Here is a 15,933-nt window from a genome sequence, read left to right as displayed (position 1 = left end):
AATACACTGGTGTCCAAAATTAAAGCAAGAAACGGAAATTTTGCAAGGTTGCTTTTATTTTGTCACCAAACGGCATAAACGGGTGGTAGTAAAGTAGAAACAATGCAAGGAATTCAGAGCGTAAACAATTGCACCCTGCGTAGCGGTAGACAAAAACGTCCTTCGTATTTGCAAGTTAACGTATTTGCACACACAATCCGACAACTGGTTAATGTGCTCAGTAAGTGGTGTGACTCCCTCTGACAACGATGGGGCTTGCTGTGAATGATGTCATTAGCCTCATGTTGAGGCAATACCGTCCACTCTTCCTGAAAAGCTGCTCGCAGTCTTGGAGAGTGGTTGGTGACGCTGACGTGATGCAAGCCATCTCCCTAATGCATCCCAGACGTGCTCTATTGGTTTCAAATCTGGAGAGCGAGCAGACCACATCATGCGTGCAATATCTTCCGTTTCCAAGAAAACATCAGCCGCCCGTTTTCTGTAAGGTTGAGCATTACCGTCCATCAGTGCGAAGTCTAGGCCCACAGCACCTCGCAACAACGGCGAATGAGGTCCTAAGATCGCGTCACGATACCTGACAGTAGTTAAATCTTGCCGATTCACCCCTACAATTTTATAGATTGGGGCTCGAGTGGTAAACATAATCCCTGCCCACACCATGAGGGAACCTCCTCGATATCGGTCTCTCTCCACAATGTCTGGGCTCGAAATCGTGTTCAGCGTTCCCTCCAGATGGGAATCCATTGAGAATCACTCTCCAGACTACATCGGGACTAATCTGTGAAAACAACAATGGCCCACTGTTCGATCGTCCAATTGGCACATTGATGACTCCACTCTAGACGTTCTCTCCTGTGTAGACGCGTAAGAGGTAGACCTACAGCAAGTCTCCGACAGCAAAATGTCACTCTGCCGAAGCCTTCGGGCACACAGTTTGTCTCATGGTGGATGCTGCGAGCTCACATGCCACTTGCTGTGCACTACTATGGCGGTACTGTCGTGCCCTTACAGCCATATGAGGTTCCTCTCTCTTGAAGTCACATGTGATCGGCGCTGCCCTGGTCTTCGGAATACAGTTTCGGTCTCTTTAACCAGTCGCCACATGCGAGAAACAACGAAACGATTCACACTAATCCACCGGGCCACATCAGCTTGTTACCGTCCTGCTTCCATTCTTTCTATGTTCCTCCACTGCGGATAGTCTTGCGCCATACTGCACCGTCTGTGACCATTTACACAGCGATTGTGGATGTGGGACTACCTGGCAAACACTACCTCGTTTTATAGGTGCCATGACGTCATCGCAGGCATGGTTGTCCATTGACCGGAATGCCATCTTCCGCGCAAACAAGTTCGTACGGACATCTGGTTGACAGTTTGTGTTACTATATCGTGAATTAGACACAGGACACGGAAATAACGGTTTGTTGCTTCAATTTTTGACGCCAGTGTACATATAATAATGACAACAAAGGTAAGGGTTTCCCCTCACAACAATTCTGGAGGCAGTCGTTTTGCAGCTAAAATTCTATAAATTCTACACAGAATTCACGTACGAAACGTCTGGAGGATAGTTCTTAGCGCATTATGCTGTCCGAAATTGTAGTCAAATATCAAAGGCTCCAGTGACACTTCGCTGCTGTGAAAATTCTGAATTAAAAGAGGAACGACAAAGAGACGTTTACAATTCACAGCGATGCTTTCAGCGGTCATACACAGAGCGAAATGCCGCGGAGTTCAGGCCCCTGATCGTATTCGGATCAAGTGGAGTTCAAATTCCCGTCTGGCGACCTCAAATTATGTTTCCCGTAGCCGCCCTACGTGTCTTGAGGCGAGGTCAGGAATGGTTTCGTAAAGAAACTCTCTCTCTAGCTTTGTGTAAGTCTGTACTTTATCTCTAATTACCTCAAAATCAACATACTTCTACGTTATTTGGTTATTTGTTATTCATTCACGGATCACTTTACAGTTATACCGAACACATTAGCTTAATTCGACAATGAAACGTGGTTAAAAGTTAAAAATCAAGCATAAATGAAAGAGGAACAAATTCATGTATGCAGACAGCAACATACTTAAAGTGCTAACTTCACAATGAGTTATCATTTAGTTAGTAGCGCTAGAACTAACGTCTCACTATTAATTCGCATCTCACCACCGGCCACTGTACACACTGGTCGCATTGGATGCACTGCATGTTAGTACAGTGACGATGCGTATGCTTTTCTAGTGTATTTTTTATGCCTTCCTATGCATCTGTCTGGGAAACAGAGTCAGTATCGCTTCTTTCTAAGACTTTTATTCCAAGAAGATGAAAGGTTAGTACCATTAGTCGAAGATGTTTGTCATATTTTTTTTCCGGTGACATACGTTGTACTCTGAATATATATTGTAGAATGACACACGTGTTTTATTATTAATTTATTTTACATTTTACCATTACCTATTTCGTGTTACTTCAATAATCATTTACTTTATCGAGAGTATTATAGATGACATATTCTTTAACTACCTTATAAATTACGTTGCTTTTGATAGTCAGTTTAATTTCCTTGAGTACCTTATGCAAAGTTTAATTCTCGGATAGAAAATACGGTTTTTCATTTATTTTTTCTAAGTAAGTGTAAGTCTTGCTCTTGTTGCATGATCGTGTGTGTGATATCTTATGGAACTTAACTGCTAAGGTCATCAGTCCCTAAGCTTACACACTACTTAACCTAAATTATCCTAAGGACAAACACACACACACACCCATGCCCGAGGGAGGACTCGAATCTCCGCCGGGACCAGCCGCACAGTCCATGACTGCAGCGCCCTAGACTGCTCGGCTAATCCCGCGCAGCTGCATGATCGTGAATAAAATTGTTACTGTAATAACTGTTCATATCTTTCTTAATCTGTGTAACAGTTATGTAGAAGTAGTTGCGGAACAATTAGACTCCCCATATCGTTACACAGATGGTATAATTTTATTATTTCAAGACCCTCTCTTCAGTCTGAAAACTGTGTCCTTTTTATGTATTTGATCATCAAATATAAGTTACACGAGGACTGAGTGTACATAGCAATGCTGTGTAACCCCTGGTATTAGGATCTCAGTCGTAGCATGCTTACGGCATTCTCTTTACTCTTACTTCAGTTGTCAGTGAACATTTACCCGCAATTTTTGGTTTGTTACATAATTTAGGGTTTCATAATCTACGATTAATTTAACACAGTTGTTTCCCTTCTCTAATCTCAAACTCATTCTGTATATTTTCTTGATGTTCAATGTCGGTTTGTTGAAAAGTAACCATTTGCCTTTGGTACCAAGAGTTCTCGCATTTTGTCTGTACTGTTGCCATCAGTAAATGGCAGTCTGGAACCGCGCAACCGCTACGGTCGCAGGTTCGAATCCTGCCTCGGGCATGGATGTGTGTGATGTCCGTAGGTTAGTTAGCTTTAAGTAGTTCTAAGTTCTAGGGGACTGATGACCTTAGATGTTAAGTCCCATAGTGCTCAGAGCCAATTGAACCAAACTTATATGTTACTACAATTCTCATGATGCTAAATGTAAATAAATAATTTTCTGCTATACCTATACAGTAATAAAAATAAATAAAAAATTAAAAATGTAACAACTTTATAATTAATGTAACAGTATTCGCTCTAAAACTTGCAAAATCAACGTCTCTCTGTATAAGTGTAAAAGACGTTTCAGTTGCATAAGTGAATATATGATCTTTTTCCAAACATGGGACATCTTCATATTGTTACGATATATCACAGCATCTTTGACACTCATATGTTGGTAAGCACTTTGTATGTATCAAAACATGTGGTGCGTGTTAGAAATCTATTCTCTGACAAATTGAAAGTGTTCAGTGAGAAAAATTTACGTGTGCAACGATAAGAATGCAGTGTGAATGTATTCACATCTGCTGGACGAATGTTATGAAAGCATACACTCCAAACCGACATTTCACGTAAGTCACATTCATTGAAAATCTGTAAAGCAACCATCTGTGTGGCGTGCTTATAATTATGTATTATTTATATTTTAGGACAATTAATCTGTAAAACCCCCCCATGAACCATGGACCTTGCCGTTGGTGGGGAGGCTTGCGTGCTCAGCGATACAGATAGCCGTACCGTAGGTGCAACCACAACGGAGGGGTATCTGTTCAGAGGCCAGACAAACGTGTGGTTCCTGAAGAGGGGCAGCAGCCTTTTCAGTAGTTGCAGGGGCTATAGTCTGGATGATTGACTGATCTGGCCTTGTAACACTAACCAAAACGGCCTCGCTGTGCTGGTACTGCGAACGGCTGAAAGCAAGGGGAAATTTTTCTCGAGGGCATGCAGCTTTACTGTATGATTAAATGATGATGGCATTCTCTTGAGTAAAATATTCCGGAGGTAAAATAGTCCCCCATTCGGATCTCCGGGCGGGGACTACTCAGGAGGACGTCGTTATCAGGAGAAAGAAAACTGGCGTTCTACGGATCGGAGCGTGGAATGTCAGAACCCTTAATCGGGCAGGTAGGTTAGAAAATTTAAAAAGGGAAATGGATAGGTTAAAGTTAGATATAGTGGGAATTAGTGAAGTTCGGTGGCAGGAGGAACAAGACTTTTGGTCAGGTGAATACAGGGTTATAAATACAAAATCAAATAGGGGTAATGCAGAACTAGGTTTTATAATGAATAAAAAAAATAGGAGTGCTGGTAAGCTACTACAAACAGCATAGTGAACGCATTATTGTGGCCAAGATAGATACGAAGCCCACGCCTACTACAGTAGTAAAAGTTTATATGCCAACTACCTCTGCAGATGATGAAGAAATTGATGAAATCTATGATGAGATAAAAGAAACTATTCAGGTAGTGAAGGGAGACGAAAATTTAATAGTCATGGGAGAATGGAATTCAACAGTAGGAAAAGGAAGAGAAGGAAACATAGCAGATGAATATGGATTAGGGTTAAGAAATGAAAGAGGAAGCCGCCTGGTGGAATTTTGCACAGAGCACAACCTAATCATAGCTAACACTTGGTTCAAGAATCATAAAAGAAGGTTGTATACATGGAAGCAGCCTGGAGATACTAGAAGGTATCAGATAGAATATACAGGGTGTTACAAAAAGATACGGCCAAACTTTCAGGAAACATTCCTCACACACAAAGAAAGAGAATATGTTATGTGGACATGTGTCCGGAAACGCTTACTTTCCATGTTAGAGCTCATTTTATTACTTCTCTTCAAATCACATTAATCATGGAATGGAAACACACAGCAACAGAACGTACTAGCGTGACTTCACTTTGTTACAGGAAATGTTGAAAATGTCTTCCGTTAGCGAGGATACGTACATCCACCCTCCGTCGCATGGAATCCCTGATGGGCTGATGCAGCCCTGGAGAATGGCGTATTGTATCACAGCCGTCCACAATACGAGCACGAAGAGTCTCTACATTTGGTACCGGGGTTGCGTAGACAAGAGCTTTCAAATGCCCCCATAAATGAAAGTCAAGAGGGTTGAGGTCAGGAGAGCGTGGAGGCCTTGGAATTGGTCCGCCTCTACCAATCCACCGGTCACCGAATCTGTTGTTGAGAGGCGTACGAACACTTCGACTGAAATGTGCAGGAGCTCCATCGTGCACGAACCACATGTTGTGTCGCACTTGTAAAGGCACATGTTCTAGCAGCACAGGTAGAGTATCCCGTATGAAATCATGGCGGTGAATCGAGGAAGTACAGTACATACCGACAAAACTAAAATGAGCTCTAACATGGAATTTAAGCGTTTCCGGACGCATGTCCACATAACATCTTTTTTCTATTTGTGTGTGAGGACTGTTTTCTGAAAGTTTGGCCGTACCTTTTTGTAACATCCTGTATAATGGTGAGACAGAGATTTAGGAACCAGGTTTTAAATTGTAAGACATTTCCAGGGGCAGATGTGGACTCTGACCACAATCTATTGGTTATGAACTGTAGATTAAAACTGAAGACTCTGTAAAAAGATGGAAACTGAAGGAGATGGGACCTGGATAAAATGACTAAACCAGAGGTTGTACAGAGTTTCAGGGAGAGCATAAGGGAACAATTGACAGGAATGGGGCAAGAAATACAGTAGAAGAAGAATGGGTAGCTTTGAGGAATGAAGTAGTGAAGGCAGCAGAGGATAAAGTAGGTAAAAAGAAGAGGGCTATTACAAATCCTTGGGTAACAGAAGAAATATTGAATTAAACTGATGAAAGGAGAAAATATAATAATGCAGTAAATGAAGCAGGCAAAAAGGAATGCAAACGTCTCAAAAATGAGATCGACACGAAGTGCAAAATGGCTAAGCAGGGATGACTAGAGGACAAATGTAAGGATGTAGAGGCTTATCTCACGAGGCGTAAAATAGATACTGCCTACAGGAAAATTAAAAAGACCTTTGGAGAAAAGAGAACCACTTGCATGAATATCAAGAACTCAGATGGAAATCCAGTTCTAAGCAAAGAAGGGAAAGTAGAAAGGTGGAAGGAGTATATAGAGGGTCTATACAGGGGCGATGTTCTTGAGGACAATATTATGGAAATGGATGTAGATGAAGATGAAATGGGAGATATGATACTGCGTGAAGAGTTTGACAGAGCACTGAAAGACCTAAGTCAAAACAAGGACCCAGGAGTAGACAACATTCCATTAGAACTACTGACAGCCTTGGGAGAGCCAGTCCTGACCGAACTCTACCATCTGGTGAGCAAGATGTACGAGACAGGCGAAATTCCCTCAGACTTCAAGAAGAATATAATAATTCCAATCCCAAAGAAAGCTGATGTTGACAGATGTGAAAATTACCGAACTATCAGTTTAATAAGTCACAGCTGCAAAATACTAACGCGAATTCTTTACAGACGAATGGAAAAACTGGTAGTAGCGGACCTCGGGGAAGATCAATTTGGATTCCGTAGAAATGTTGGAACACGTGAGGCAATACTGACCCTACGATTTATCTTAGAAGAAAGATTAAGAAAGGTAAACCTACGTTTCTAGCTTTTGTAGACTCAGAGAAAGCTTTTAGCATTGTTGACTGGAATACTCTATATCAAATTCTGAAGGTGGTAGGAGAAAATACAGGGAGCGAAAGGCTATTTACAATTTGTACAGAAAGCAGATAGCAGTTATAAGAGACGAGGGACATGAAAGGGAAGCAGTGGTTGGGGAGTGAGACAGGGTTTTAGCCTCTCCCCGATTCTATTCAATCTGTATATTGAGCAAGCAGTAAAGGAAACAAAAGAAAAGTTCGGAGTGGGCATTTAAATCCATAGAGAAGAAATAAAAACTTCGAGGTTCGCCGATGACATTGTAATTCTGTCAGAGACATCAAAGGACTTGGAAGAACAGTTGAACGGAATGGACAGTGTCTTGAAAGGAGGATATAAGATGAATATCAACAAAAGCAAAACGAGGATAATGGAATGTAGTCGAATTAAGTCGGGTGATGCTGAAGGAATTAGAATAGGAAATGAGACACTTAAAGTAGTAAAGGAGTTTTGTTATTTGGGGAGCAAAATAACTGATGATGGTCGAAGTAGAGAGGATATAAAATGTAGACTGGCAATGGCAAGGAAAGCGTTTCTGAAGAAGAGAAATTTGTTAACATCGAGTACTGATTTAAGTGTCAGGAAGTCGTTTCTGAAAGAATTTGTATGGAGTGTGGCCATGTATGGAAGTGAAACATGGACGATAAATAGTTTAGACAAGAAGAGAATAGAAGCTTTCGAAATGTGGTGCTACAGAAGAATGCTGAAGATTAGATGGGTAGATCACATAACTAATGAGGAGGTATTGAATAGTATTAGAGAGAAGAGGAGTTTGTGGCACAACTTGACTAGAAGAAGGGATCGGTTGGTAGGACATGTTCTGAGGCATCAAGGGATCACCAATTTATTAATGGAGGGCAGCGTGGAGAGTAAAAATCGTAGAGGTAGACCAAGAGATGAATACACTAAGCAGATTCAGAAGGATGTAGGATGCAGTAGGTACTGGGAGATGTAGAAGCTTGCACAGGATACAGTAGCATGGAGAGCTGCATCAAACCAGTCTCAGGACTGAAGACCACAGCAACAACAGTCTGTAAAAAACGCACCACATGTTGTAATGAAAGCATGAAAACCGTCTGAAGATGAACCGTAACGATTCGACACCGGTAACGGTACCCTTTGAATAAAGGAACTGAAAATAAATTTGTGGCTGGTTGCTGTCTCAACGCCATCAACATTTGTTGTATTTGTGTTTGGCATCAGTGGTACGTAAAGACAAATAACAATTTCTGTTGAGGTGTTCTTAACACCAACATGAGCAGGCACATTGAGTCAGAATTCAAGTAGCACAGTGAGCTCCAAATGTATTTCACGGTTTTAAAAAAATAAATTGCGGTGTTTTCATTAATTCTCAGATTTTAAAAATCGTATAAAGCATGAAAGGCTTGTATCCCTATCGATAAAAATCATAAGTTCGAAATTAGAAGTGCAAGAAGTTTATAAATTTGAATACGAAATTGTATCACGGAATATGGCATGACGTAAGAACCCAGGTTCTCATCTCATTTCCCGGGCATTGCATGAGGACGATAATACCTCTGCATTATCAGAAGTTAGGTGAAGAGTTGGCGCCAAGTTCTGGAGGACTACTGCTCAAATTCCTAATTGGTGTATCGACCCGCAGAAAGGAAACTGAGCGGGTCTGTTCCGCGATAACTGCTGCACCCAAGTTTAGGCACCGGGTCGTAAGCCAGGTGATTCAATCACGCAGACCACTGCAACACTGTTTCAACTGCTCGCGTTAGGTCCGCATTTGCACGCACACAGCCACGTAAATGTGAAAGGGAAAGGGAAGGACCACTCCAACTCATAGAACTGTAGCCGACCGACTAACATCGACGACCCACTATAACATTGCAACAAGACTTTATGACACTGCTCTACATAATGTTACGTAAAAGGAGACTTTTCCAGGGCACACACGCATGCACGTTGAGAGGTTCCAACAGTCAGTCCGTTCAGAGTTACAAAAAAATTGATATGAAATCTTTAAGCAATTTAAAATACGAGCACAGGTTCGGGCTGTAAATCTAGGTATGCACATGAGACTTTTTCATTCTGAGAGAGCTTTAGCGAATAATACGTGTCGTGTAAACAGCGCCGAGAGTTAGCCGGCCGGCAGTTGGGTAAGATTTTATAGAATCGCCCTCTGCGAGTTTTGACCTCTCGCGCGGCAACCTCAGTCTCTCGAGAGCTGCTCGCTATAGATCTCAGATAAGGAAAAACATACCGGCATTGTCGGGAGATTTGAGAGTTCTTGGAGAGTGCTGAGAGCCATATTGTGTTCCAGGTTTTGTGCCGTATTTCATAGTTAGTACGCTACCATAGCTTGCTAATATATTTTGCTGTACTCATGCACACATTAAAATAAATTACCCCGAAACTGCGTGTTTTGAGCCACAATATGTGGCCGTGGCATGTTTCTGAGAGAAGAAATCGCCCCAAGTAAGGAAGAAAGCTGTCAGGAAGCGGGCTCAGGACGAAGATGTGCATTTAATTAGTTTGTACTACGAAAGGCCAGTATTGCGGAAAGTACGAGTACAGTTACCAAGCTACAGGAAATGAGATAAAAAAAAACAAAGTTTGTTTGCTGAAATTGCTACAGCTAATAATACCTTCACAAGAAATTTAACAGAATATTCGCAACTCAAGGAAACAGGCAAAGTAGTGTTATAATAGAGATTAATTAACACGGAGATACAGTTGTAGTAATGTTTGAAAGTAATCGTTTTGGAACTCGGAAAATTGCCATCTAACTTCAAGTAATACAGCTGTATCTATAATTTTATATGGCATGATATTTGCTGATTATATTATTATATATGGTGTTAAAGAACAAACTTTCAGAAATTTACGAGTGTTTACTTAAGTAATTACAGCCAAAAAGGTCCAAGCAAAAGTATGCCCGGAAATGCATCATTTATCAGATATTTTCCTTCCTTGGCTTTTGAAATTCTATGGGTATTAAGGCGAACCTGGTGTAATGTTATTTCATCGTAATTATTACTTTATCAAATATTGTAGAGACTTAACGTAGCTGCTGCCAGAAATATAGTGCCACAAAATGGCTCTAAGCACTATGGGACTCAAGATCTGTCATCAGTCCCCTAAACTTAGAAACTACTTAAACCTAACCAACGTAATGACATCATACACATCCATGCCCGAGGCAGGATTCGAACCTGCGACCGTAGCAGGCGCGCGGTTCCGGACTGAAGCGCCTAGAACCGCTCGGCCACAAACTGTGCGTCTTGAACAGTAGTGGATTTACGAAAAACAGTATCTAGACTGGCAAATTTGGGCCCAATCATAAAGAGTATTTCATCCTTTGTCTTAAAATCTCTTTATTGTTGTGGATTTTTCTTCACAAGCTCTGCAGTGTGATTTCTGCAAGCTCCAAAATCATCTCGCCACCTAATCCACTCTCTTATCCAACACAATCACGGTCGTTAACGGTGTTATCTGTACCACAAACAGTATTGAAAGTGCAGCTGTAGCAAGGTGCTCTCCCATGGCAACCTCCTTCCTTCACGCTCAGAAATACGACAGAAAAATCTCGCGGATAGTAATTTCTCAGTCCTCACAGACACTCTCACCCTGCCGTACGTTAAGGCTTACGACATTTGCTGTTTCAGAACTCTGACACTTACAGAAAATACTTGCAAGGAACCATCAGACACTATCTGTGAAAATTCGCCCCTCCTGTCAACAATTATATCTGAGAGTACTAAATAACCGAGAGCAAAGAGTTCTCATGTTTATCCCAGCCCTAAGAGGGAAGAGCAGCGCTGCCTCCCTAGTCAGGCTGGCAGCATAGGGCTCCTTTTTTTCGGAGTAGCCACGCTGTTGTGTCGCTACCGAGGTAATAAAACCGAGAGACACACGCTCTGGGATCCACTCTGGAGCAACTTCCGGAAGCGGTCTGTCGATTACGGTACATCGGAATATTGGCGTGAAAATCAGCCGCCGTGTTAGTCGCAGCATGTTCCGAACTTCATTACTTTGAAACCAAGCGGGTCCAGTAAATGTGCGATTGGAATCCGGTTGCATTTTAAGATGATGTATGCTGGGGTCACGACCAGGGTGATGACACGCTCTCGCTTCTGGCCCTGCTAGCATTCCACCGACAGCTCTTCAGTTCATTTGTGGTAATTGCTAATGTACCCTCACCCTCGTACTTCGTCTCACTTATGCTCGTGGCCCATTAATTGTGAGTGTGTACTGTACCTCTCCTCGATTGGATCCCTCTAAATACGTTGAGTATTTTTTGCCGAAGGGTTGGCGAACTTATTCTACGAAAGCGTGCTTAAAAGTAACGCCACCGAATTTTAATGTGAAAACTTTTCAAGCTTTTAAAATAAAGCAAACGTAATTAACATTCGACATCTTTATTATTCAGCCTACATATTTATTTCTCAACATAGTCACCCTGGCGTCGAGCACACATCTTCCAACGAGAGATCAGTTTGTTGCTACCGTCACTGTTGACTGTTTGTTGATTGAGCCACAACCTGGCCTCTGCTTGCACCGCTTCATAACGTGTTCTTGAAGGTTTCAAAATAGAAGAAACTCGTATGTGGACAATTCGGTACTGTACGGACGACGATCGATGACAATGAACCCAAGGCGTTGTATTGTTGAAGATGTTACAGCGCTCAGTGTCAGTTGAAGGAGAGGGTACTCCATGTATGGACTTTTCTGCGGTTATAAACTACACAGCAGCAAGTTGTTTTCCACGCGCCGTTATAGTTACGTTACCCACTTGTAACAACAACGACTCTATACTACTGTACATATCAGTAGTTCTTTTTTTCTGATTTTTCGATAAACTTGTGTAATTGATGTTCTGATTTCAATTTTTTGTTTCATGTCATTATGTTAAAAAACTGTAAATGTTTGTTTCAAATGTCAAATAATATTGTAATAGAATTGAAATGTAACAAATTTTGAAACTGTTGTAAGATGTTTAAAATTGTAAATGTGCGTCTGGTCAATACGTAGGCAATGTGTTAGGATATGTAGAGTGCAAAACTTCGGGTGAATACCCGGTCTGTAAGGGAGCGGTAAAAGGTGGATGGCAGGCGAGTGCGGGAAAATACGCACGGGCACTGCACGGCACAACGGGCTCAGCAGTAGTTGGAGTTTGGCACTGGTTTGAGCAACACCTTCTGGAACGAGGAGGCTCTCCTGGAAAACATAGCTTCACTGAGCCTCGGGTATGCCGTTCCAACGCCCACACAACGTGGCAAAATTCCATAGGCACTAAATGGAAAAGTATTGCGACGATAAGAAGAATTAAAGTGCCGATACGTCAAGAGCCATAGCTGTGGTTGTATGTGTGGTCTGTGCCTCGTCATACGCCGCCTGCCAACCGCCGCATCGATACTAGCAGGTTGAAACTTTTAGTACTGTATTCGTATGGATCAGAGAGTGAACTGTGCAATAATAACCTAAATTTTACCAGAACTTTCCCATCATTTAACTATCGTCACAACTAACCTAGACAGGATCCTTTCCAAATGTTGTGCAATCCGAGTGTCCCGAAATGAAAATTAAAATTTGTGTTAATAATAATTATTTGCAGAACTAGCTATGTTAGAATGGTGTTTAAAGAAATGTTTTGTTAATGAACCAGTAAATGAATAACGAAAGTCTAACAAAGTTGAAAGATAACTTTAATATTGATATCGTAATGAAGTTTAATTATTTCGAGACAGATATGAAGTTATTTAAATGAGCAGTAAATAAGACGAAAAGAGTAGTAACTTATATCTTAACTTAAATCTTGAACGCATAATAAATTCAGTAATCATTTTTTTAATACAGTGATCATAACAGTTTCAGGGCCCCCCCCCCCTTAATTCATTTGAATTCTGAAGTGTTCCACATTGGTTTGACCAGCAAAAGTTAAAGTCAATATAAAAGTCAAAATTTATCAGTGTTTTATCTTTATCAAAATTGACATTTTGTGTGTGACACAAAAGTGCTATTTCTAGGGTAACCTATGCCCGATTTTAATCAGATTAATAGACAGTATAAAGTTTTGTAGTATACATTATAGTGTAGTGTTATACATTCATGGTTTTTCCATATCGATACAGAACATAAAACTATCAGTTCAATAGATTTTCGTGTTCTAAAATTCTACTATATTATGCAGTGTTACTATTTGTTGTTTTGCATGAATATACACCAACTTGTACAGGGAAGACACTCAGTTAATGCCTAATTAGGCTGGTGACCGTATTATTAACAAATTGGTAGCATCTTCAGGGCTGCTTTTGGTCCATCTTGACGTGTAATTGCATTACGAAATTACTTGACGGATCATTGTTATTACAGAGTGGATGTAAGTCTGATTTGCCACCATCCAGGCACACGCGGTCGATAACTATACGAAAATCCTTTCTCACAGGGTGAACCCCGCTCACTTACCATAGCACAGGCTTTAACGAGTACTGTGTCATGCGGAGGTTACACACTGCCACGTTACACGCTACAACGCGGAGCCCTCTAGCTGCAGAGAGTTGCAACTTGCGTCAGCGAAGAGGAAAAATTCGATCGAGTAATACGCACTGATAAACTAAAACGTTATGACCTCTGCCCACCGCGACGTTCGATGTCGCCTGGTGGCGTTGGGGGCACGTGACGCGGTAACAAAAGTATGTGAGCGGAGCAGACGCGGACGGAGTATCACCTTTGCGAAGATGTGGACTTAAAATGGGGATATCCACAGAGATAAGTGACTTTGACAAAGAGCAGATTATTATTAGGCAGAGCATGTGAACGAGTATCTCGAAAACGGCGAAGGTGGTCGACTGTTCACCTGCTACTGTCGTGAGCATCTACAGAAAGAGGTAGGACAGTGAAACTACCACTAGGCGCTGAATGGTTGGACATCCACGACTCTCCGTAGAACGTTAGGTTCGGGGGCTTGTCTGCTCTGTAAACAATAATAATAATGTCGTGCGACGAGGGCCTCCCGTCGGGTAGACCGCTTGCCTGGGTCAAGTCTTTCGACTTGACGCCACTTCGGCGACTTGCGCGTCGATGGGGATAAAATGATGATGATTAGGACAACACCCAGTCCCTGAGCAGAAAAAAAATCTCCGACCCAGCCGGAAATCGAACCCGGGCCCTTAGGACCGACAGTCCGTCGCGCTGACCACTTTTTTTAAAATCTCATTCCGTTCGCTTTTGTTCGTTGCATCTGCTCGTGGCGGAAGTCGTAAGACATCCATTGAAGTTCGGTGTTGATCGATTAACTCAGTTTTTTTATTACAGAGGGCACGTAACCCTCTGACCGAACACGCTGACTACCGTGCCGGCAAACAAGTAAACTTTACACACGAGGGAAGACTTGAACCAAGGACCTCTCGTTCCGCAGCCGCTCACGCTAACCACGGGACCATGGCGCTCCTGCTGATATGAAACTTCCTGGCAGATTAAAACTGTGTGCCCGACCGAGACTCGAACTTGCCCCAGCCGGGAATCGAACCCGGGCCCTTAGGACTGACAGTCCGTCGCGCTGACCACTAAGCTACCGGAGGCGGACAAGTAGGCTATATGGTGACCTGTAGCATCCCTGTGGAAAGAGCATAATTCTTGTGCACGCACAAGTGTTTCGGAGCACACCGTTCATCGTACGTTGTTGAACCTCCGCAGCAGACCACCCCTACGTGTTCACTTCCTGAGCCAACGACATCGTCAATTATGATTTCAATGGGTACAGAACCATCGAGATTTGACCGTCGATCAATGGAAACGTGACAGCTCGTCAGGTGAAACATGTTTTTGCCACACTAGGCCGTTGTTTGTCTCCACAAACGCCGTCATCGAGGCGAACGGCGGGATGAAACGTCAGGTGCGTTACGTACGCAATGGGACTCTGACAGCTGCGAACCACCGGCATTCCTCCACGCTTGATGTCTTCCCCGACGGCGATGTCATCTTTAAGCAGTATAATTGCTGTGGCTCGAGGCCAAAACAGTGCTGCACCCGTTTGAGGAGCATTATAGTGAACTCACGTTGATGTCTCAGCTACCAAATTCGCCTGTTGTAAATCCTATTGAACCCAGGGTCGCTGTATAACGCCATCATCGTACAAAAATCAGCGGCCTATTATTTACGTGAATTACATGACCTCTGCATAGACATCTAATGTCACTTACCACCAACAGACTGTCGAATCCTGATACGCAGAATCAGTGATTTATTTCTTTCCAAAGAGGGACAAACATGACCTCTGCATAGACATCTAATGCCACTTACCTCCACAAACCTACCACCAAACTGTCGAATCCCTGATACTCAGAATCAGTGATTTATTTCTTTCCAAAGAGGGACAAACAAGATATTAAGCAGGTAGCCATAATGTTTTGACCCATCACTGTACATGACATGTAATACCTCAGCCAACATTGAGAACAGAATAAAAAAAAATCGGAGGGACTAGTTTTCATCAACCTCGTATTATTTCCTTATGTACGAGATGTATTCAATTCCCGTAATCGCCTGTTTGTGCCAGTAGTATTCCACAAGTGTGGATTCATGGTTGTTCCCTTGTTGTGAAGGCTGTTTCTCCCCCTTTCTCTTGTTCTTAAGAGCAGTATATAGTTTAATTCAGTTTCAGCACCTCGGTTACTTCCCTAGCTATTCGCCCCTCTCTCTAAATAATTCAGCCACTGCTCACCTGAAACAGCGGTTTTCGTTTGCGAGATACTATGCTGACGGTCAAGGCGACACGCAGTTTTGCAGCAAGAAGTGACCGAGCTGCAGGCACGTTTTTAATCAGTCGTGTAGCACCTTTTATTTAATATCGTCACTAAGAGTGACAGGTCAACGAGATAAAGTACAGTAGAACC

At 42.3% G+C, this 15,933-nt stretch overlaps 1 non-coding gene across 1 annotated transcript; it reads right to left on the bottom strand.

Moving 5' to 3' along the window:
• Positions 1-14,546: 14,546 nt before the first annotated feature.
• Positions 14,547-14,620, bottom strand: Trnad-guc. Its single transcript has one exon. It is a non-coding gene; the product is annotated as a tRNA-Asp (tRNA).
• Between the last annotated feature and the right edge of the window lie 1,313 nt (positions 14,621-15,933).

This window comes from Schistocerca americana, chromosome 1 (genome assembly GCF_021461395.2).
Source record: "Schistocerca americana isolate TAMUIC-IGC-003095 chromosome 1, iqSchAmer2.1, whole genome shotgun sequence".
In the NCBI taxonomy this organism is placed as follows: Eukaryota; Metazoa; Arthropoda; class Insecta; order Orthoptera; family Acrididae; genus Schistocerca; species Schistocerca americana.
Note: the sequence above shows the minus strand (reverse complement) of the source record. Positions and strands in the feature narration are given on the sequence as shown.